This window comes from Leopardus geoffroyi, chromosome A3 (genome assembly GCF_018350155.1).
Source record: "Leopardus geoffroyi isolate Oge1 chromosome A3, O.geoffroyi_Oge1_pat1.0, whole genome shotgun sequence".
NCBI lineage: Eukaryota > Metazoa > Chordata > Mammalia > Carnivora > Felidae > Leopardus > Leopardus geoffroyi.
The window spans coordinates 81,935,494-81,957,374 of NC_059336.1; the positions used below are offsets into that span (position 1 = coordinate 81,935,494).

Consider the following 21,881-nt stretch of genomic DNA (forward strand, 5'->3'; position numbering starts at 1 on the left):
TTGGATAAGATTTTATATCTGGCCCAGGTGATGGGTTGGCAGCTAACATGCAAGAAAGCAGAGGGCAGGTGCTTGGATTGAAAACCACACCCCTGGTGGCCTAAGATGCTGGGTCCAGTACAATGGCCATCGCCTGCCTAATGAGTGACTCCAACTTCCTAGCCCAGAAAGGACTGTTGAGGTGCCCTAATGAGCTTTCTCATTATATATTGAGGAGTGAGATCCAGAGGGGTGACCTGGTTTGTCCAGGGTCAGCAAGGTGAAAAGGAAAAGAGCCAAAGATCAAACCCAAAGTCATCTCGTTCCTGCTTAGGTCGTTCTTTCCATCACGTCATATCTACTTCCTATGGTTCCTTCCTCTTCCTTTGTTGTAAGGTAGGATTCTGGTTTCTTCACAGATACTAGTGAGATGTGTAAAGTCTCACAGTAGAGAAGTCTGAAAGGTCTGTCTGGGTTTAGATTCTAATTTTCTAAAAAGTCAAAGGAAACAGGATGACCTTTCTGGCTTCTGAATGTAAGGGTAAGGAGAGACCACAAAAGAAGCCTTCAGAGTTTTAGGAGGCTTCTCTACATTTTCAGGAGCCTCATAGTGAGAACTCCAAAACATTTGCCTGTGTTTGTCACATGACCAAAATGGAAACCAAGAAAGGAAAAAAGGAACCTAAGGGTGAAGTCTGGACAAAGATTTCCCTTGCTTTCTCAAGTTCCTCTTCTAGCATGTGAAGCTGTAAGAAACAAGATTCAGTGACATCAGCATTTTTGTTGAAAAGATAGAATTGGAGGGTATGTGAGAAGGGAATTAGCAGCCTGAAGGCACCCAACCTAGCAAATGCAACGTGGGCGTCCAGCAGCTAAATTAGTGGAAGCACCATCTGAATGTGGCCTTAGTTTCAGATTTGGGCCTAGATTCATCTGTAACTTGACCTAATTCACACTAACAAATACATAGTAAGTACCGATTATGTGTTGTGGGAAATAGGAAGATGAACATGACATGGATCCTGCTTTCAAGGAGCTTATTATCTAGAAGGAAAGAGAAGGGCTGTATATAAATCACTAAGGTACAAGATAGAATGTGGCTGTGCTAAGAAAGAGGTAAAAACAAGGTTGTCTGGGAGCCCTGGGCTATGGTGGCACAGAACTCTGGGCCAATATCTTATGCGTCTAGGCTACCATTAGGTTTAGAGAAGGCAGAAGTAGAAGGATTGGATGGCAGTTAGTTGGGGTATTTAGTGATCAAGAGGTTATCAGATGACTGCAGAAGCAACCACTTTTGCTATTTGTGGTCATTGAGGCCAATTTTCAATTTTAGTCTATATATTTGCATCCCCAATTTTGTGAGGTCCTTCTTCCTACTCACAAGTCTGTGCTTTTAAATGGCCAACCATTTTTTTTTCACTTGGGTAGGCAAGTTATTGCATGTGCAAATTCAGGGGTTTGGAGACAAACACAACTATGTTGGGTGTTGTGTTACCCCAAACTGGCAATGGATAATAGGCAACCTGTGAAAATCGTTACTAATGGTTTCCTTCTAAACTATCAAAACATAAAGTTCTATACTTGGTCTTTGGAACATGATAGAGTAAACATCTATCTTAGACAAGGAACACAGTAATTTTCTAAGTAGCGGATGCCTTGTTATTTGAGTAAGATCTATATTAATAACAACAACAACAACAAAAATAAAACCAAACCATGAGGTCCTGAATATTTTTTGGCCATTCCAATTTCAGCATAAGTGGGTCTCGAAATAAAGCCTAAACACATCCAGGATAGGGAGTCTGAAATTTTGTGTGGCAGAAATGGTTAGGAGATCACCAAAAATTCATCCTCTCCCTTCCCTAGTGGAGTTGTTGTGGCCATTCAGGCAGAGGCTACATTTTTCACCACGACCCATTTCTCTGACTCCTTGCATTCAGGTGGTCATCAATAAATGTGACAGAAGGGATATGTGTCTCTTCTAGGGCCAGGCTTTTTAAAAGTGAGTGGAGGGGTACCTAGATGGCTCAGTTGGTTGTGTCTGACTTTGGCTCAGGTCATGATCTCATGGTCTGTGAGTTCAAGCCCTGCGTTGGGCTCTGTGCTGACAGCTCAGAGCCTGGAGCCTGCTTCAGATTCTGTGTGTGTGTGTGTCTCTCTGTCCCTCCCCTGCTTGTGCTCTCTCTCTCTCAAAAATAAATAAACATTAAAAAAAATAAAAAAATAAAAAGTGAGGGAGCTTCTTTCCATTCCTTCTTCCCCATCTGCTGGCTGCTTGCAGATGGTGGAACCACAAGATGGAAATAGCCTGGGTCTGAATGATCACAAGGAGGAAAGCTGCCTGGAAACCAGCAACACTTGTACTGAACTGCTATGTGAGAGAGAAACAAAATTCTATTGTTTGACAGATTGTGCTATTGCTCCCATCATTCTGCTGCTGCACAGCTACAGCAGGGGTCTTTGGTGGTGAGCCTCCCCGAAGGAAGATTGTACTTCCTGCTCACTGATACTGGACTTGGCCATACGACTTGCTCGGGGTAGTGAAATGTCAGCAGAATTGGTGTAGACCACATGTGAGCAGAAACCGCAAGAGCTGTGGCATGACTCCACCATTATTCTTTGTCCCGCCCTGAGAACAGCAAGCTTCACGTAGAAGCTTTCAGTCTGGGTTCCAGATGAAGAAGACATATGGGGCAGAGCTGCAACTAACACATAGTCAACATATACCATGAGCAAAAAATAAGCCTTTGCTGTTGATAATGGGGATTGTTTGTCATGGAAGAATAACCTAGGAAAGGCTGCCAGATATATTGTGCTAACCCATTAACATTTTGATAGTTATCTAGTATAGCACTAGTGTTACCCTAACTAGTATACTCTGAAATTAGAAGAACTGAGTGTGTGGAAAACTGTAGAGTGGGGAACAGTGAACAAGATATCATAAATCATCATTTTAAAGAATAGTTAAACACAAAATACTCTAATGGAATTAAAAGTTTTATTAAATATTAATTGACAATTCACAACCAGGTGAAACAGCAAACCAATAAAGTAATTTTCAAACACAAATTGGGTAACAAATCATTAAGCCAGTGGACCGACCACCTTCTGACTCCACTGAACTATCTGACTCCTCCTGACAGTAGAAAGTTCTTGGCATCTCAGAAGATGTAGGTTGAAGCCCAAAGAAAGAGATGATCCCACAAAGATTTCTATGTTCCTACAACCCCTCTATCTTTTCCTCCTCCTTTATGGAATGTCAGAGGAGAGGGATACCAGAGAGTGCAGACACGGTGGAAACAAAGGAACATTTCAACTTCTCATTTTTGCATGAGGCTGGACCCTTCACATGGCTGGTCTCTTCATATGAGGCTACAAAAATATGAGGCTCACTTTGAGGATCCAAGGCCCTCAGAGACAGGCATGCTGGGTGGGTGTGTGGGGACAGGGTATTGTGGGAAAAGGTAGAGAGGAAACTTGTGACAGAACCACAATGGTAGCACTATCCAGAGGTCCAACCAGCTAATACCTGGGCACCTCAGGCAAGGTTCCCCATCTCTCTCTTGCTTGACAGGGTCCTCAGAAGTGAGTAATTTAAAAACATAAAAGTGAATTCTGTCATAGGAAAAAAAAAATGAAATATGCTGCAGTCAGTAGAAAAATGTCTGCCGTTTTTATTTGTTTATCTTGTTATTATGACCAGGGAATTTATTTCCACAAACAATAAGTTAATGGAAAATAGTGAAGGCATAAAAATGGTTATTAACAACATAGGGAATAAAAAGGTCCATGGTGATGTCTGACGGAGTTGCAGAAGGCAGTAGGTTGTAATAATTAGCTGTGCCATTCTCCATGCTCTCCACCGCATCTGCTGTAGGAATACGGGATGGGAAGCCTTGTCACACTTGGTGCTACATGCCACCCAACTCTTTTGAAAATCTGATTGGCCCTGTCTCATCATCCTCTGGCTGTGGTCTTGCTCATGTGATATTGGTCATTCATTCCATTTGGGAGATAACTTCCATTTTTTACCCTGGCAATAGTCTTGCTATTTCTTAACTTGGGAGCCCCTTGGCAATGCTAAGAGATGTTATGTAATATTATGATTTATGAGAAATATATATTTGGTCATATAAATGACCAAATATATATTTCTTATATATATTTGGTCTTTGTCCATGGTTTCTAGCTCACAGTTCCGCAAACCCGTAGAATTTCCTCAGTGATGAGAACGAAGGTGCCTTTTGTTATCTTAATGATGTGACCACTGGACCCTACCTAAGGATGGAGGCTGGTTACCAGTGGAGCCAACCATGTGATTAGAGAGTTAGAACTTTCAGTCCCCTCTGACTTCCTGGGATGGAAAAGGGGCTGCAGGTTAAATCAATTGCCATGGCTGGTGATTTAATCAATGCTTATGTAATGAAGCCTCCATAAAAACCTAGAAGAACCAGGTTTAGAGAGCTTCCGGGCTGGTGAACACATGGAGGTGCTGGGACAGTGCTCCTGGAGAGGGGGAGAGGGCATGGACGCCCCGCCCCCTTTTCCCATACTTTGCCTTATACATGTCTTCCATTTGGCTGTTCCCGAATTATGTCCTTTTATAATAAGCCAGTGATCTAGTAAGTAAAATGTTTCTATGAATTTTGGGAGCTACCCCACCAAACTAATTGAGTCCAAGGAGGGGGTCATGGGAACATCTGATTTATAGCCAGTTGGTCAGAAGCACAGGTAACAACTTGGACATGTACCTAGAATCTGAGGTCAGGGGAGGAGTAGTCTTGTGGGACTGAACCCTTAACCTGTGAAGTCTGATGCCATTTCTGGGTAGATAATGTCAGGATTGAATTGGATTTCTCAGACACCAGCAGGTATCTGAGAATTGTTTGCTGGTGTTGGGAGGAAAACTCCCTCCCCACATTGGAAATTGACTCTCAGGACCGTTTCATACACTCTAAATGGGAAGGACGGATGGTGACCAGGACCAGGCTTAGCTCCTCCCTGAACCTGATATTACATCACATTACACTGGCCACCAGCAACACTCCCAACCACACCATCAGCTCCAAACCCAAATATTTTGGTGGACAGCTTAACTTTATTATTCCAAAACTAGTCTTAACTTTTTCGTTGGATTAAAAAATTACATTAACACTATCTAAGAGCTCATGCCAGATGTTTATAAGGATGGTAGTATTGGATATGAATAAGTGTAGTGTTACTTCTTTTAAAGATATGTTTGAAGCACTGTTGCATGGATTACACTATGTAAAGTCACATAAATAAAAGTGTTTATAATAATTATACAGTTTTTATATGTCTGGATATAGTTTTTCAATAAAAGAATGTTTTCAGCCCATGTAAAAAAAAATTAAATTAAATGTGTGAAAGTTAGGAGGTTGGTGTATTTAGCGTGAGTTGGAACTTTGGCAGCAGTGTGTAAAGTCTATATCTGGGAATGGTTGAGGCCAAGAGTTTAATTGCAAAGCTTGGGATTGCAGGATTCAGTGAATAAAGTGGGTATAAAATAATTAGGTAATAACTTCTGCTTCTTCCTTTCCTCTGATCGTTAATAAAGAGTAAAGTCCATCTGGTTTGTACTAAAAATATACTTAAAGGTTTGCAAGAAGATCAGCAAAAAATTCATTTAAGGAAAAAAAAGGGCAAACTTTGGTGTTAAGAAATCACAAATATTGTGAGCCAAACTTCACGTTTTGTTGAAAGTGCTTTTACATTTGTATTACTATTATTTCTAGTCCGACCTTTTTATTTTCTGAGAAGAGCAAACTGGAGTTAGAGGTGAGGGAGGTGGCAGAACAGGAGGCCATAAAAGTGGCCAGAAGGAATATAAGAAACTAAATATTGATCTTTGTTCTTTCAGTGAGGACTCTCGTGTTTCTAAGGATGTCATTACAGCTATGGTGGCATTGGTTAATCTGATCTGCTATTCAGCTGTGGTCCTGCTCAGCACTGAAAGAACACTTTGTTCATGGGCTTCAGCTGACAACCAGAGAGTTTTCTAAAGTAAGGGTTATAGTGAGAACATTCCTCTCCATGTGTTATGTAAGATATTTGGGGCATGCAGGACTCTGAGGCAATGAATAAAACTTGCTTTAAAAACAGACATAACTAAAAAAAAATGACACAATTTATACATTCAAATTAGTATTATCCTTCAAGGAGTCACATTGGGAGACATATACTTATTCTAGCAAAGACACTATTGCTCCAAAGCATTTTGGAACTTTTTATTTTAGAGTTGCCTATAGAACCAGGGTTAGTCTGTGAACCACAGAGGACTGTATAGGGTTTCACCTCAGTTTTTAGCCCTGTCACAGAAGGCTGATGACTTATTTTTCTCCTCTATAGACTTAACTCCAAATAACTTGGAATATTAAAGAAATCAGAACTACTCATTTATTCATTCATCTGTTGATTCATTTATTCAGTAAACATCCAGTGACTGTTTTGTGTGCCAGGCTGTGTTAGAAGCTGAGGATTCAGTGATGTGCAAGACAGAAATGGTCCCTGCTCTGTTGGAGCTGACGGAATTGGAAAGATAAACCAAAACCACCCCCATAACAACATGCTAACAAACAAATTAAAAAAAAAAATAAGTGCCAGTTGGGATAAATGGTATAAAGGAAACAGATAAGCAGCTGAGCTGGAGAAGAAACCAGCTTGTCAGATGGGAAAAGTGACATCTAAGTACGAATTCGGCATTAAAGGGTGTCCACTTAGCCACCATCACAAATATTCAAATGAGTAAGCTTTAATTTTGGAGGACAGTTTTGAAACCTGAATGGACTGGGCAGAGCCCACTTTTCCCACAGCAAATTTAGTTGCCACAAATAATCTGTAATACCAAATAGATTGTATCTCACTTTTTGTTTTTTTTTGCTTTTGGCTTAAACACACACACACACACACACGTGCACACACACACACAGAGTTTCTCTTCTCTTCAATCAGTAAAGCCATCTTGACTGTACTACCTGCAAGGCCCTATAGGATCTTCAATACTTCCTCTACTGAGGACCTTAGAGCCACCAGGGAGATATCCTGGAGGCCCTCATTACTGTAGAAGTGGCACCACTTTCTGCTGTGTTTGCTACTTGCAGGCCAAAGTGGGATGACATCAGCACCATGTTAGATTGTCAAACTCCTTCTCTAGGAGGATGCCATCCATCTTGAGAAATATTGTGAGGCTGTGCCCTGGCTTCATGGGAAACTGCGCTGGGAACCATTCATGATGTCTGCTATGGGCATGGAATGAGGTCACATAACATCAGTTTGTCCATTACGGATGATGACTTTGGATCATTAGGTTAAGGAGTTGTCTAAAAGATTTCTCTATTATGTAGGTATCTTCCCCTTTGTAATTAGGAACTACTTTGTGGGGTGATATTTTGGGACCAACATTTCACTGCTACATTTCACTGTTCTCCAACAACATTTCACTGCTAAATGACTTGCCCAAGTTTGTAGCTACAAGTCACAGAACTCTGACTCCCAGTCCCAAGGACTTTCCCTCCACTATGCTTGTTCCATTCATTAGCCCAGGAATATTTCAGGCAGGATAGAAGACAGGATTTCTAAAGACTCAGAAAACCCAGGTGCCGCTTAGAACTTCATTGCTTATTAAGTGTGTTGAATAATAAAAGTTTCATTACAAACTCCCGTTTTGGGAGAAATAATTAGATTTCCCTTGATGGGACTGAGGAAGAAATGGCAATATAACTAGATAAATGAATTATTACTATTACTACTCAAAAGAAACAGACAGATGTTGTGGCCTCTTCTCCTTCCCCCAAATATTCTTAAACAGGTTTCTTTTGCCTTTCTTCTCTTTGAATGTCATTGTGGATTTGTTGGACAGAAGACTCTGTGTTGGGTGTGAGTGACATTATCTTTTCTTAGGATTATTATTTTTTAAAATTTTTTAATGTTTATTTATTATTGAGAGACAGAGAGACAGAGCATGAGCAGGGGAGGGGCTGAGAGACAGGGAGACACAGAATCTGAAGCAAGCTCCAGGCTCTGAGCTGTCAGCACGGAGCCCAACGCGGGGCTCGAACTCACAAACCACAAGATCATGACCTGAGCCAACGTCGGACGCTTAACCCACTGAGCCAGGCGGCCCTTTCCTTAAGATTATTAACTATAACCCTAAATCAGGTGTTTCATTTTTTAAAACCACACTGTGGTGACTTTTATATGAATTGAATCCCTGTTGTTGAGTCTTCCTAAACTCCAGGAGTGGGCCCAATGACTTCCTGTGGCAGTGTAGTCCATGGGGTAATTACATTAGGATAATGGGGTTGGAACATTTCATAATTTAATGAGTTTTTAGATTTCTTATTCCTAGAATTAAACAAGAACCTCTATGAATGTCAAATTCAGTAATTATCAAACTGAACAGAATTTGGCTCTATGTAACCAACTGGCACACTTTCTGTAGATAATAACATGATTTGATATTTATAAAGGGCCCATTTCCCACCCCCTCCCCCCAGTTCAGACACCAGAAATTCATTAAATATAAAGACTTACATAATTCTGCGAAAAACCCCCTTACTTCTCTAGAGCTTTCCTAGCCTCTAAGTTAGATATTTAAAAAGAGGTATTATTCTTTTGGTACAGGCTTTCAGCTCTCCCTGAAATGGAGGGGCTAGTTACAGTCCAGCCTACAAACTGGCTCAGATTTAATGAAATTTAATGAGTAATAATAATAAGTGCAACGCTCCCTTGATGTTAGAGTGACAAGCAATTAAATTCTGAGGAGGTTGATGAGAGAAAGGTGTGGACCTAGTTTACAGTGGCCTCGGCTTAACAGCTTCCTCCTGGCATTAGGTATACACATTTGGGTTGATTTGGATTGGAAACATGAAAGCATAATTTTTTCCTTTAATCAAAAATTTATTTCCAATAGTTTTCTTGCCTGACACCCAAAGAAATATAGAGCTGGATAAGAGTAATAACTCATATTCATGTTCTAGGTGTTTCACATGAGTATCATTTAACCCTCACAAACAACCCTTTAAGTAGGTACAATTATTATTTCCTTCTTTAAGAGATGAAGAAATGGGGGCCTGGAAAGTTTACCCAAAATGCTGTAGGGTGATCTGTCTTGTAAACCCAAACAAACAGTCTGACTGCAGAGTTAGATCCTGAGATCCCAAAGACAGGCCACACCACCTCCCAAACTCTGCTGCCTCTTCTCCACGGAGGGGTAGGGAGATTTATAGTGCTTTTCATAGGAGGACTGCTAAGCGCTTCTCTTGAACGTAATCCTTTGATGCAGCTTATAAACCAAGAACTGGCGGTCCATCAAATGGGAAAGTGACTTGCGTAAGACATTCCCTGTGCTCCTGGGAGATCTGGGCAGAAAGTAAAGAGGCTCTCACCTTCACTCCTGGGAGTTCGCCAATGGCTAGTACCCTTCTCAGCTACTCATCGTGAAAGATAAATAGCGTTCTTCCCAGCTGGAGTGCACTCATCCAATATCTGCATTTCTCCCCAGGGACCAACATTCCTGGCAGAGAAAATGAAACCAGGATAATAACCATTGTAGAGATTATGAAATTGCTTCTTATCTGAATTCATACTCCAACCCATTTTTAGTGCTTTCATAAACCACCCCAGACTGATAGAATTATTTTCTTTATGACTCATAGATATATTTTGCTTCTCCATTTTTATCCATTTTACTTTCAAGGAGAAGATTAGATGATGAAGTAAGATTCATCCTGTAGAGCTCTGTGGGATTTTATTTAACCCCAACACATGGACTGTGGACTGAAAAAAAGAAATATGCTCATATTTTACAGTATTACATGTAAATACTTCCAAAAGTTTTACAAAAACATAACCTAATTATAAAATTTCATTTTTAAGTATCTTTATATATTTTAAGAGAGAGAGAGAAAACACATAAGCGGGGGAGGGGCAGAGACAGAGGGAGACAGAATCTGAAGCAGGATCCAGGCTCCAAGCTGTTATTGCTGAGCCAGACGTGGGCTCGAACCCACTGTGAGATCACGACCCGAACTGAAGTCAGATGCTTAACCAACTGAGCCACCCAGGCACCCCATAAAATTTCTTAATTTAACAAGCATTTATTGAATTCTTTCTAGGTATAAAGCACTGTAGTAGGTGCTGAAGATATAAAAGTAAACAGAACATCATCCCTGCCCTAAAGACGCTTCTGTGACTATTCATCTTGACTGGCCTGGTCAGTCCTGGTTTACACCTATTTCCCCAATAATTATAAATAGCACCCCCTTTCGCTCTAAAAAGTGTCCAAGTTTGGGTGATTGATTACATATACCCTATAATAATATTTCCCACTATTTCCCATGATGTTTTTGAAATACTTGTAATTTTTGGATATAAATAAAAACACAAACAGTGAAGGCCCCCAAAATGTACTGACACTCTGTCTTCATTTTGGAATCACTATTTCTGTCACCATGTGTCGGGTGAAGTAAGTTCATTGGGAAAGTGTGGCATTCGGTTTTACGTTATTTTTTAAAAATGCAAGTACTGTTCAATCTCCAGCAGGAGGACAGAAAACCAGTTAGAAAACTCAGGAAGAGAGAGAACACTGAGGTAAACGGAGGTAATACTATGTATCGTACACTCAACTCCAATTTTGGTAGGAACTTGAGGTGAATAGGATGCGAGGGCCCTTGGCAGCCAGGAATGTGTCAGGTGGAGCAGGCAAAGCCATGGTTGGAGGCATTTAGGGTCAAGAGCCTCTGATCTTAGAATTCAAGTTGGCATCTGCCTTTCCCTCCATTGGACACTTTGGTCTCTACCCCACTTCTAAAGGTACTGAACTCATTGTTTTTCAAAGCTACCTGCAATGTGCTTTTGTGAAAGGTCGGTGTCTGCAGAACATCTAATTACACATCATTTTGTGTACTGTTGTCTGAATATGTATATGTATGTATTTTGATATTGAAGACAAGCTATTTTTAGTTTCCTTTTGGGTATGTTTGGAGAAACTCTTAACTGTTGCTATGCTGCTATGGAAACGGTATCCATGTATACTGACGTGTTTACAATTGTTTAAAACACTATAAACTTTCCAGGGCAAAGGCAAACAGCTTATTTCCATCAAAGTTTCTCCCTGCTTTCCTTTTTTTTATTAGTTTATTTATTACTCTCAGACCCATGTTGGACTCTGTTTCATCTGTGCCTGCATGAAAGGACTGTCTTTTTGCTGATGTGCATTATCATTTAATTGATTTCACATTCATAACTACAGTAGAGCTGAGAGCAGATGAGAAATTTCCCCTGAAATCAGAAATATTCCTTGGTCTTGTTAGGAACTGTGGGTTGACTATCTCCTAGGTTCCCAAATGAAAAAAATGGAACAATGCCTATTGAGGGTTTGTGGATGATCTATCTAGAATTTGCCAGTGTAGGAGACTTTGATAGTGATTTAAATGTAACTATTGTAATTATTTGTGTATACCGGATGGATTTAAAGACTATTCAAATTGCATAGAAACATGCAAACCCAAAGCCAGGAGTTTTCTGGCTTATTCCAAGCATGGGGAAAAGTAGGTGGCTGAGAATGTTTACAACTTTTGGAAAGAGAATCTTAACAAAGCCCCATGAATTGAAGTGAGTAAGAACGATGTTTGCTCGAAGGTACCAGGAAAATGATTTGTTGTTTTCTAGGAGTCAGAAAATATTTGAAAGTGGAATCTGTAATTGTGAATCACACAGTGATAGGTCCTGACTCTGTAAAAGGGCACACATCCTGTTAGAGCACAATATGTTACAGGATGTTAAACTGAGAGTACTTTGCCTTTAAAAACTCCTCTTTACTAAAATTTGATACCTATTTTGGGTAAGTATACAGTAAAGGAAATTTTAGCTTTCATGAAGGAGACTACTTTCCTCTCTCTTTTACTAAAGTCTCATTTTTGTCATCTTCCTAAAATGGTCATTTTAAGTCACCCATCCCCCCCACCCCCCCCCCCCCCAAAAAAAAACCCACATAGAAGCCCTATCAGAAGGGAATGATTTGTGGAGAGCTGGTTGACTTGAGCCTCAGTTGCATGTGGAGATCAGAGAACCACAGAGCCAACAGTCTCCCCCACCTCCGTTCCCAGGCCCCTTTCCTACAGTCTTTATACACTTTCTGTGCTACAGTTCATCAGTGGATAGTCCATTCTAGGCTCTTCATAGAACAAGGTTTATGTGATTTTCTCCCCCCTTCCCTATGGGAAGGATTTTTCCCTGCCTCCTGGAGCTTAGCAGCAGCTAAAAAATGTGACCCTCAAGGTCACATTCAGATTAGAAGTCAGTAAAACCTGATGGGAAACTTGCAGTATAACAACTGTGGCTTGATAGTCTACCATGGGGAGGAGGAAAGAGAGAAGGAGGGTGTACAGGAGGTCCTAACTGGAAGTCAATCTGGCTTAGCAGCAGCTCAAGTCAAGAGGTTAAGAATTGTGGTATTAGTTCCCCTGGCTTGGCAGTGTGGGGAAGAGTGGGTATCAAGCGGCCCTGGCAACTGGGAACCTTCGGGGCTACCCTCAGGATCAGGATGAAAAGGAGGAAGGTGGGCAGGAGCAGTGGAGTGGCTTTACACAGAGAGCTCCCCAGGCACCAACTAATTGTCTTACTCTGTTTAGATTCCTCTGAAGAAGTATATTTCCGTTGCTGTTCTGTTGCCTCTGAGGGGATTTCCCAAATTAACCTTCTCTAAGCTTTCTTGAGGGACTGTTTTTGAGGGCTGGTGGGGAATTTCCCTCATCTGACCAAACTGTTGTCTGGAGAGATTATTGCTGATCTTCATCTGGGGATTTTCTCACAGGCTTTTTGCTACTTCCTGTTTCCCAAGAGTCTCTGCTCTCTGGGAACTGAAGAGTTACCAAGAGACAGGGACAAACAGGCTTTAGGAAAAAGGGAAGGAGCGTGTATCTGATACAGTGGTGCTGTTCTCCCCTCCTCCAGCTCTTTGCCACAGTGACATTGGATTTAAAGATCCAGGCCCAGGGAACTTGCTGGGGGCTTCAGACTGATTACATTCAACATCCCAGGAACACTGGGGTTGGACCGCATAATCACAAACTCCATTAATGACTGGTTAGAATAGAATATTAGAATAGCTGTCCTGTATTTGGGATGGATAGAAACTCCCATGTTAAAAGAAACCATTAAAGAATCAATACACCTTTTACTTAATGATGATGCTCTACCACTTTTCCAGTGCTTTCTGTGTATCATGTACCCTATTAGGGGCTTTACATACACTTCTCATTTGATCCTGGCAACAACCCAGAGAAGTAGACCTTATTAAGACTCATCTAGGGGCGCCTGGATGGCTCAGTTGGTTAAGCATCTGACTTCGGCTCAGGTCAGGATCTCACAGTTCATGAGTTCAAGCCCTGTGTTGGGCTCTGTGCCAACATCTCAGAGCCTGGAGCCTGCTTCAGAGTTTGTGTCTCCCTCTGTCTCTGCCCCACCCCTGCTCGTGCTCTGTCTCTCAAAAATAAAATGAACATTAAAAAATTAAAAAAAAAACTCATTTAACAGATGAGCAAACCAAGGCTCTACGAGGTTAAGTAAGTTAGCCAAGTTTTCGGGCTGTTATTAAGAGATCTCCAGTTTTGTGTGACTCCAAAGCCCGTGCTGTATTCTTGCAGCTATAAATTTGACCCAAATTTGGGATTTGTTTCATAGCTTTTAGGTGCTATTACCAGGAAAGTAGTGGGAAGGACCCTAAGAAGAAGCAATTCCCCTAAAACGAGGGGTGCTCATATTTTAGGGGGCAGTATTGATGGTTGTCAGCTTAGCTCTGTGCATCTGCCAGGCCCTCTTGCTGTATGTTCACCATTTTTTCATCATCTGGAAAGAGGTGCTGATCAGGGAGGTAGTAGGAATCAATATATAAAAAAAGCTCCACTCAAACCAATTAATTAGTTCTTTCTCTTAGAGAACCCTTCTCTCTAACCACTGCTTTCACGTTGCTACTTCCTAGTCTAGCTTTGTACATTTTATCAAGGTTCTTAGAAATAATTGCCCTGAAGATAGGTCCCAGAGTATCTCTGACCTTGCTCTAGCCCAGGGGAAATAATGTTCTAGAGTTGCCCTACCTTCTTGATTTTTGTTGCTCTGAAGCCAGAGCAGTGTCTATGCGTGCATGGGTACGTGTGTGTGTGTGTGTGTGTGTGTGTGTGTGTGTCTTTGTGTGGTATGGGATTCTCAGAGGAATGGATAATTAGCCACAGTTAGCCACCGTTGACCTTTGCAAAGTTCTCCATGTACTTTCAGTTCCACCAGAGCAGTTATTAGCACAGGTGAGGGTGTTGGGAGCAGTATGGGGACTGATGTGGCCATTCCTAGGAGTTCCCGAGGACAGGAGATGCACCTGCTGCATTGACTCCACTTACCCACTGCACACTTTGCTGCAGACCCTCCTCTCCTAGATCTTTCGAGGAGGATCCCTAATCATATCCTCTTCATCCAAATAGTGAACTCTCATAGTCCCCAACAGTTGAGGGTTTACTAGTTACCGAGCGATTTATCTACATTAAATGATTTGATCCTTACCCATGAAGTTAGGCAAAATGATTCCCATGTATTTTACCAGTGAGAAAACCATGGTCCTGGCTGGTTAATAATTGGCCCAAACCACCTAGCTAGTAAACTGAGGGGCTGGGATTCAAATACTGGACTGATTCCTAGTTGGGGCTTTATTAGGGGAGGAGGTAGTAAACCTTATTTATTTTTTAATCACTAGGCAAATATAGCATAGCCTTGAAACGTCAAACATACAGGCTATGTTATTATTGTAAGTAATAAGTAGTAGAAAGGGAACAAGATCCTAATCAGCATGATGCCAGTGCTGAAGAAGGAAGATGGCATGGCCCAGAGGCCCCTGGCCTGACAGGAAGTGGTATTTGGTAAAGGGGATGCTACCCCTCCCTTGAACTGAGGGATCCATAGCTTCCTTATCGTTATTGTTGCCAGAGCACCTTTTCAGGGGCTCTGCAATTTCAGGGGGCTAAGTAAGCAATGCCTGCTTACTTAGGTTTAGACTTTAATTCCATTTGCTTGAGAAAAAAAAAAACAGGTCTTCCCAAACCCAGTACTTTACAACTCTTCCTAATTAAGCAGCCAAGAATCCATCTTTCATTGTACATTCCCAGACACTGGTACATATTATAATTCAAATCCCCCTTTTCTTTCAAAGGCAAAGTGTCACTGTTCTTCCCACCATTCTCCTGCAGAATAGCGGAGGAAGACAGGCTCAGGGGGCCATCATGGCAGCTGGTGAGAGGGAAGTTCTGCTTCTCAAACCAGCGTGACACGTACCTCTCAGGTATCATGTGGGGTCAAGGCTGGAAGATGCGATGTGCAGGAACCTCAAGAAAAGCATAGCCGTGCATTGGTAGCAAGAAAGGCTCATCCGTTAGGAGCCTCCTCAAACTCTACTCTTGACCAGTCCTCTCTTCCACATCTTAATCAATTCCAGGCCCTTGAACATTAATACAAAACCAAGCAAAAGAAAAATACCACCCAAGTATTTTTTTCTCTTCATATTGGATATAACCGCATGGCTGTTGCTTCATGGCCAGTGGGAAATGATGCGGTAGTACTGCTGGTGTATGAGAGGTTGGCAACAAACACAATTACCCCTCTTCAAACTGCACCAGACCACAGGCAGGATAGAGGATACTGCCAGCCTATTGCTACCTGTCTGTCAAGAGCAATCTGGTACCTAGAGGGCTCTGGCTTGCTGTGACAAGAGAGATCCATAGTGTCAAAACAAGCTCTCATTGCATGAAATCTGGGCTCTGGAAAAATCTTGTGTTAGCCCTCCCCTAAAATTTAGCACCACTTTCTTCTGTTTCCAATTCTATGGATTAAAATGCATAATGGAGCAAAGCATCCAGTAGCAAATAACATATGATTCAAACTTGCTGCAATTCTTGATTTCATCATTTCTTAGTTTTGCTTAAAAGAGAAAACATTCCATTCTTTTCAATAGATTCCTGCTCCCATCTCTGGTGGCCCTGTAGGCAAAATTTCTCATTCCTCAGTGAATGAGAGGGGGAAATCCCTTTACATTTTTGATCATGGAAGTAATGTGGTTTATGTGCCTGTCCACATACTTGCTCCCTACATCCAACGAGTCTCTGGCTTAGTTGTTGTAATGTGGGTGCACCAGGCTGGCTGGTCCTGGAACTTCTCCAGCTTACAGGTCACCATGGCCTGAGCACAGCAGCACTTTATGCATGGAGCTTCTGCTGCATGGATCCCTACTTGCCTTACAGCAGCTGCGTTGTTCTGTCTTCCAAACCCTGCACCATGGGAGCCACTGTCTCCTAGATAAAACCCTGTGCTGTGCCTGCCTCTGCAGTGCACTGGTGGTCTCATGAGGGTGAGCCCACTCCTTTGTCGCCCCTTCACAGGTCATCAAAGTCACTGTGGGCCCCAGTGCTAGAGTTCTCTATCACCCTCAGTAGTGCAACTGGAGAGTTGCTAGCACAGCAATGATAGCAACACTATCCTCATAGTATTTTAGGATGCCTGTAATTCTGAAACTTAGTAGTTATTGGTAGTTTGAAAAATTGCCATTCGTTAGAAAGTCTTCCCTTAATATAGTAAATATTATTCCAACATCTATTCTTTTTTTTTTTTTGTCTGTTTTTACTTTCATTTGCATTTATTTTATGCAGAATTTACTCCCAGGCCATACATTTTTGTTGCTTCAGTTTCTTCTGGAACATCTTTTTCTTCTGTACAACTCCTCTTCCAGTTTAGGAACAATCTGCTCTTTTTCAGTAAGGATCATCTCAATGTGGCAGGGAGAGCTCACGTATGGGTTAATCTCACCATGAGCTCCGTATGTTCTATGCCACATCTTGGGGGTTTTGTTCACCTGGATGTGCTCAATGACCAGAGAAGCTACACCTAAACCCTTAAGTTCAGCATTACTCTCTGCATTCTTAAGCATGTGCAGTAAAAATTCAGCACTCTTTTGGGCCACCGACCCTGTGTCCAGCGCCACTGTTTGGCCTGGGCACATCTACCAACCCACCATTGTAGCAATGGAATGGCACACACTGCTTCTGCAAAGTGACATCTTTCAGATACTTGGTGGCTTTTCAGATATGCATACCTTTGATGATCTGGGCAGTTTCACGTGTGTTCTTAAAGTGAACACGAGGATTTGAACCTCTTGATTTGCATGATTTTGTTGGGTTTCCGGGTCAAGTGAATAGCAAACCATTTTCAGAGATCACCTCAGGCTGCTTACGGGAAGAGCCAACATTTATTCTTATAAAATGAAACTACTTATGTAGTTAGCTCAGTTGAAATGATTCACATTAGTGAAAAGATAGAAGATAGAAATATTCCTTTTACTCAGAGATGATCTTTACCTATGATCATGGGTGCAATATTCACTATTATCTTCTCTTTTTGAAGATGTTTTCAAAGCTCCTTACATTAAATCAGGCTTTTAAAAATGAGTTTCAGGAGTGCCTGGGTGGCTCAGTTGGTTAAGTGTCCGACTCTTGATCTTGGCTCAGGTCATGATCTCACAGTTTCGGAGTTCAAGCCCCATGTCAGGCTCTGTGCTGGCAGCACGGAGCCTGCTTGGAATTCTCTCTCCTTCTCTCTTTGCCCCTACCCCACTTGTACTCTTTCTCTCTCTCTCTTAAAATAAATACATAAGCTTAAAACTTTTTTTTAATCTTAAAAGAATAATAAAAATGAGTTTCAGAATATTGGCTGTGTCTTAGGTATCATGATATGGTTTAGACAACGACAAACGTTGGAATGTGGTAAAGACCGGAACAGCAAGGAATTCCTGCTGTTTCCATCCCTCCAAAGGAAAGGAAACCTTTAAAACACACACACACACACACACACACACACGCATGCACACATGTGTGTGCACATACAGAGCTTTTTGGGTTTGAAGTTAGCCTTTGTTATTGAAACAAAACACCAATATTACAGTGAAAATTGGTTACCAGAGTTAGAGCTGACTTCAGAGATACTATTTCTCCCCTCCCCCCCATCTTCCCAACACCCACGGTGCCCTCACACCAACTCACTCCCCCTTCCCTTGTACTATTGGAAGTAAGGCACATTGTAAGGAGACCTTCCCAGGGTCCTAAGTATAAATAGCAAAGGAAACTGTCCTCCCGCCTCACTGCAGTATTCCATCTGAGATGAATGGTAGCATTTTGGAAGGATGGGAGTGAGAAACACCAAAACATGTATCAGTAAGCATAAAGAATCTTTTATAGTGGAGGTGATTTTCTCATCTCTGAAATGACCTCGTACAGAACACATATTAACAGTTTGTTAAATAACTCCACAGTAAATAATTGTGTTTAGGACACATTTGTCTGCTTAAAAAAAACATCAGGACTTTCATTTGGCAATGATTTATTTTTCATGCTTTTAATTGTTACTTATTTGTGTTTAAAATGACAATTCCAGTGTTAATGTATGGTGTTATAGTAGTTTCAGATGTACAATATAACAATTCAACAATTCTATGCATTACTCGGTGCTCACAATAAGTATACTCGTAATCCCCTTCACGTATTTTACCCACTCCCGCTGGTAACCATCAGTTTGTTTTCTGTAGTAAAGAGTGTTCTTCTGGTTTGTCTTTTTTTAATTTTGCATGTTTTTTTTTCATTTCTTATATTCCACATATGCATTATACTCTCTAGATCCATCTATGGTGTTACAAATGGCAAGATTTCATTCTTTTTTATGGTAAGCAATAGTCCATTATATATATATATATATAGGTGATATATGTGTGTGTATATGTATATATACATATATATATATACATATACACACACATATATCACCTCTTTTTTTATCCATTCATCTATTGATGGACACTTGGGCTGCTTCCATAACTTGGCTATTGTAAATAATGCCATAATAAACATAGGGGTGCATATTTTGAATTAGTGTTTTCACATTCTTTGGGTAAATACCCAGTAGTAAATTTCTGGATCATACGGTAATCCTATTTTTAATTTTTTGAGGAACCTCCATACTGTTTTCCACAGTGGCTGCACCAGTTTGCATTCCTACTAACAGTGCACAAGAGTTTTCTCCACATCCTTGCCAACACTTTTTGTTTTTTGTGTAGTTTTTCATATTAGCACACAAAGAAAACATTAAGAAAACCCGGGGCTATAGCCCCATTTCTTTGTTCTCTTCTAAGCACAATTTTTCTAAAGGGTTATTTATATTTGCTGCCTCTAATTTTTCTCTTCTGATCACCTCTTAAATCGCTCCAAACAGGCGTTTCTCCCACGAATACTCCATTGAAACTGCTCTCTCCAAATATACCAGTGACCTATATTTCCCATAGGTTAGTTCTTGTCCACAGCTTGGGTGTGCGTCAGGAGCATTTGACAGAGCTGACTACTCCCTCTTCTCTGAAACAGTGTCTTCACTTGGCTTCCCGCACACACCCTTTCTTGGTTTTCCTCATCCTCACTGGGCATTCTTCTCAGTCTCCTTGGCTAGTCCCTCTTCTAACTTCATAATCTTGGAGGGTCCCAGGGCTTTCTCCTTGGGCTCTTCTCTTCCTTGCTCTCTCGCTTGGTGATCTCACCCAGTTTCATTGCCTTAAATATTATCCAAAAGCAGCCAAATGTGTATTCCCAGCTCTGACTTCTCTCCTAAACTCCAGACCTTTATCCAATTGCTTCCTCGATGTATAAAACTTAATAAGTCCAAACTCGAACTCTCGTTCTTGCTTTTAAAGCCTGCCCCACCCCCTCAGATGATGGTGACCCTATCCCCAACTAGTTCAAACCAAAAACTTCAGAGTCATCCTTGACTACTACAAATCATGTTGGCTCCTACTTCACAATATATCCGGAACCCAATCACTTTTCACCACCTCCTCTGCTACTTGCCTGGTCTGAGCCACTGTCGCCTCTCTCTTGGATGATTGCAATCACTTCCTAAGCAGCCCCCCTGCTTCTACCCTTGACCCTAGATGACAGTCTCACTGCAAGAATTAAGTCAGAGAGATATTAAAAAATGCAAGTCAGATCATGTCCCTCCTCTGCTCAAGCCTTCACAATGATGTCCTGTTTCATTCAGAGGAGTCAGAAGTCCTTACAAAGGCCTACGTGCCCCCAATGGCCTGCTCTCCCATTACTGCTCCCACCTCAACTCCTGCTAATATCACCTTCACTCATTCTACTCCAGTCATACTTATCTCCTTGCTCTTACTCAAGCCCCCAGACATGTTTGTTCCCTCAGCCTGAAATGCTTTCCCCAGACAGCTACATGGCCCACTCCTCACCTTCACGTTTTCTCAGTTGTCCTGTTCTCAGTGGGACCTACTGTGCCACCTATTTAAACTGGACTTGCCTTTCTTCTCCATCTCTAGCACTCCTGAGCCTCTTACCCTAGTCTAATATTTCCTTTGTCCATAACATTTATCCTTTCTAATGTCTCTGGAAATTACTTATCATGTTTATGGTTTATTTTCAGCTTCCTACTTAGAATGTAATCCTCATAAGGACAGGGATCGCTGTTTGTCCCATTCTCTGATGTATTTCTTCTAAGCACCAGATCATTGTCTGCCACGTGGTAGGAAATCAATAAATATTTTTGAGTGAATAAAAGTTCAAATCTTCAGAAACAGGAATGACAGAAATGAGAAAAGTCTATAGAGATCACATCTGTGTTGATTCAATGATTTTGAAAGGGACTTTTATCTCTTACTTCCTGGTGACAGAAATGAGCACACGACTTTGTAAACTCACATATTAAAAGCATCCGCAGCAGTTTGTTCACTTCAACTGTTGCTTTTGAAGAACTTGATAAGCATTTGTCCTTCCATCCCTTCTTTTGTGGTAAAGCCTCCTTTTAAATACTCAGGTAACCTAGGTCTTTCTGCTCTGAAGACATCAGAAGGGCATTTAGTTGAAGGGTGGAATTTGTCAGGCTTCCTGGTCAAAACAACTCCTCAATATTTATTTTGTATTGTCTTTGAGGGAAGTACTCATAGTCCTGTCTGGGTAGTCCTCATGGTATTTGTAGCGCTGTTAGGACCCTCAAATTCACAGAACCTGTATCCTCAGCTGAAAGTGGGTAGGATTCTGGCAGCAAGTTGGTTTGTAGGTAAACTATCAACACCATTGGTCCAGGTCTGATGACCACCATAGCTGTTATATATTTATGTGAATACTTCCCTCTTTGAGGTATTTCAAGAAGTACTTTTCTCGGTAATATAGGGTGGACTGCATGTGCTAATGACAAAATTTATGAAGCTGCTCAAGAATGTTTTCTGGTAAGCCTAACCATGACATCATGGGTGCTTAATAAATGGCAACATGCTCGGTAAAAAGGTTAAAAAGGGTCATTCATCTCACTGTCCTTTTCATCAGAGGGCCAAAAATAGTATAAGCTATTTTATCCTCTGGTTTTCACTCATTCCCTTTTCCCTACTCCAGGGAAGCCTTAAGTGGATTTGCTGTAATAACTGTGTTATGCATATGATAGATAGAATCTATTATGATGATTACATAATTGACTTTTGTTTTAAAAAAGCAACTGGTTTACAGTGGCAGTTCTATTACTTAAGGTAACTTTGTTTGCATAGATCAAAATTCATCACTCAATTTTTAACACTAGCATTTGAAATTTCTGTTGTATTTTTTATTAAAAGCATTAGAAGAGTACAATACAATTATAGGATTAGGATAACGTTATAGGAAGTTTGGACAATTTAAAATGTCTTCGTAATTCCATCTAATTGCTATAATCATTTGTAAATTTTTTCTGTAATCATTTCCCATAAACATGCTGATTATTCCTATAACTGAAATGAATATCACTGTCACTGGATGGTGATGGGAGAGCCCTCT

General features: G+C 41.1%; 1 long non-coding RNA gene and 1 pseudogene across 1 annotated transcript; both read right to left on the minus strand.

Annotated features, from left to right (window-relative positions):
• Window positions 1–3,629: 3,629 nt before the first annotated feature.
• On the minus strand, window positions 3,630–9,903 carry LOC123579703. The gene is made up of 2 exons (XR_006702905.1): window positions 9,387–9,903; window positions 3,630–3,850 (listed from the first exon to the last, which is right to left on the minus strand). It is a non-coding gene; the product is annotated as an uncharacterized LOC123579703 (long non-coding RNA).
• A 6,746-nt stretch (window positions 9,904–16,649) lies between these two features.
• Window positions 16,650–17,253, minus strand: LOC123579704 (annotated as a pseudogene).
• Window positions 17,254–21,881: the final 4,628 nt, after the last annotated feature.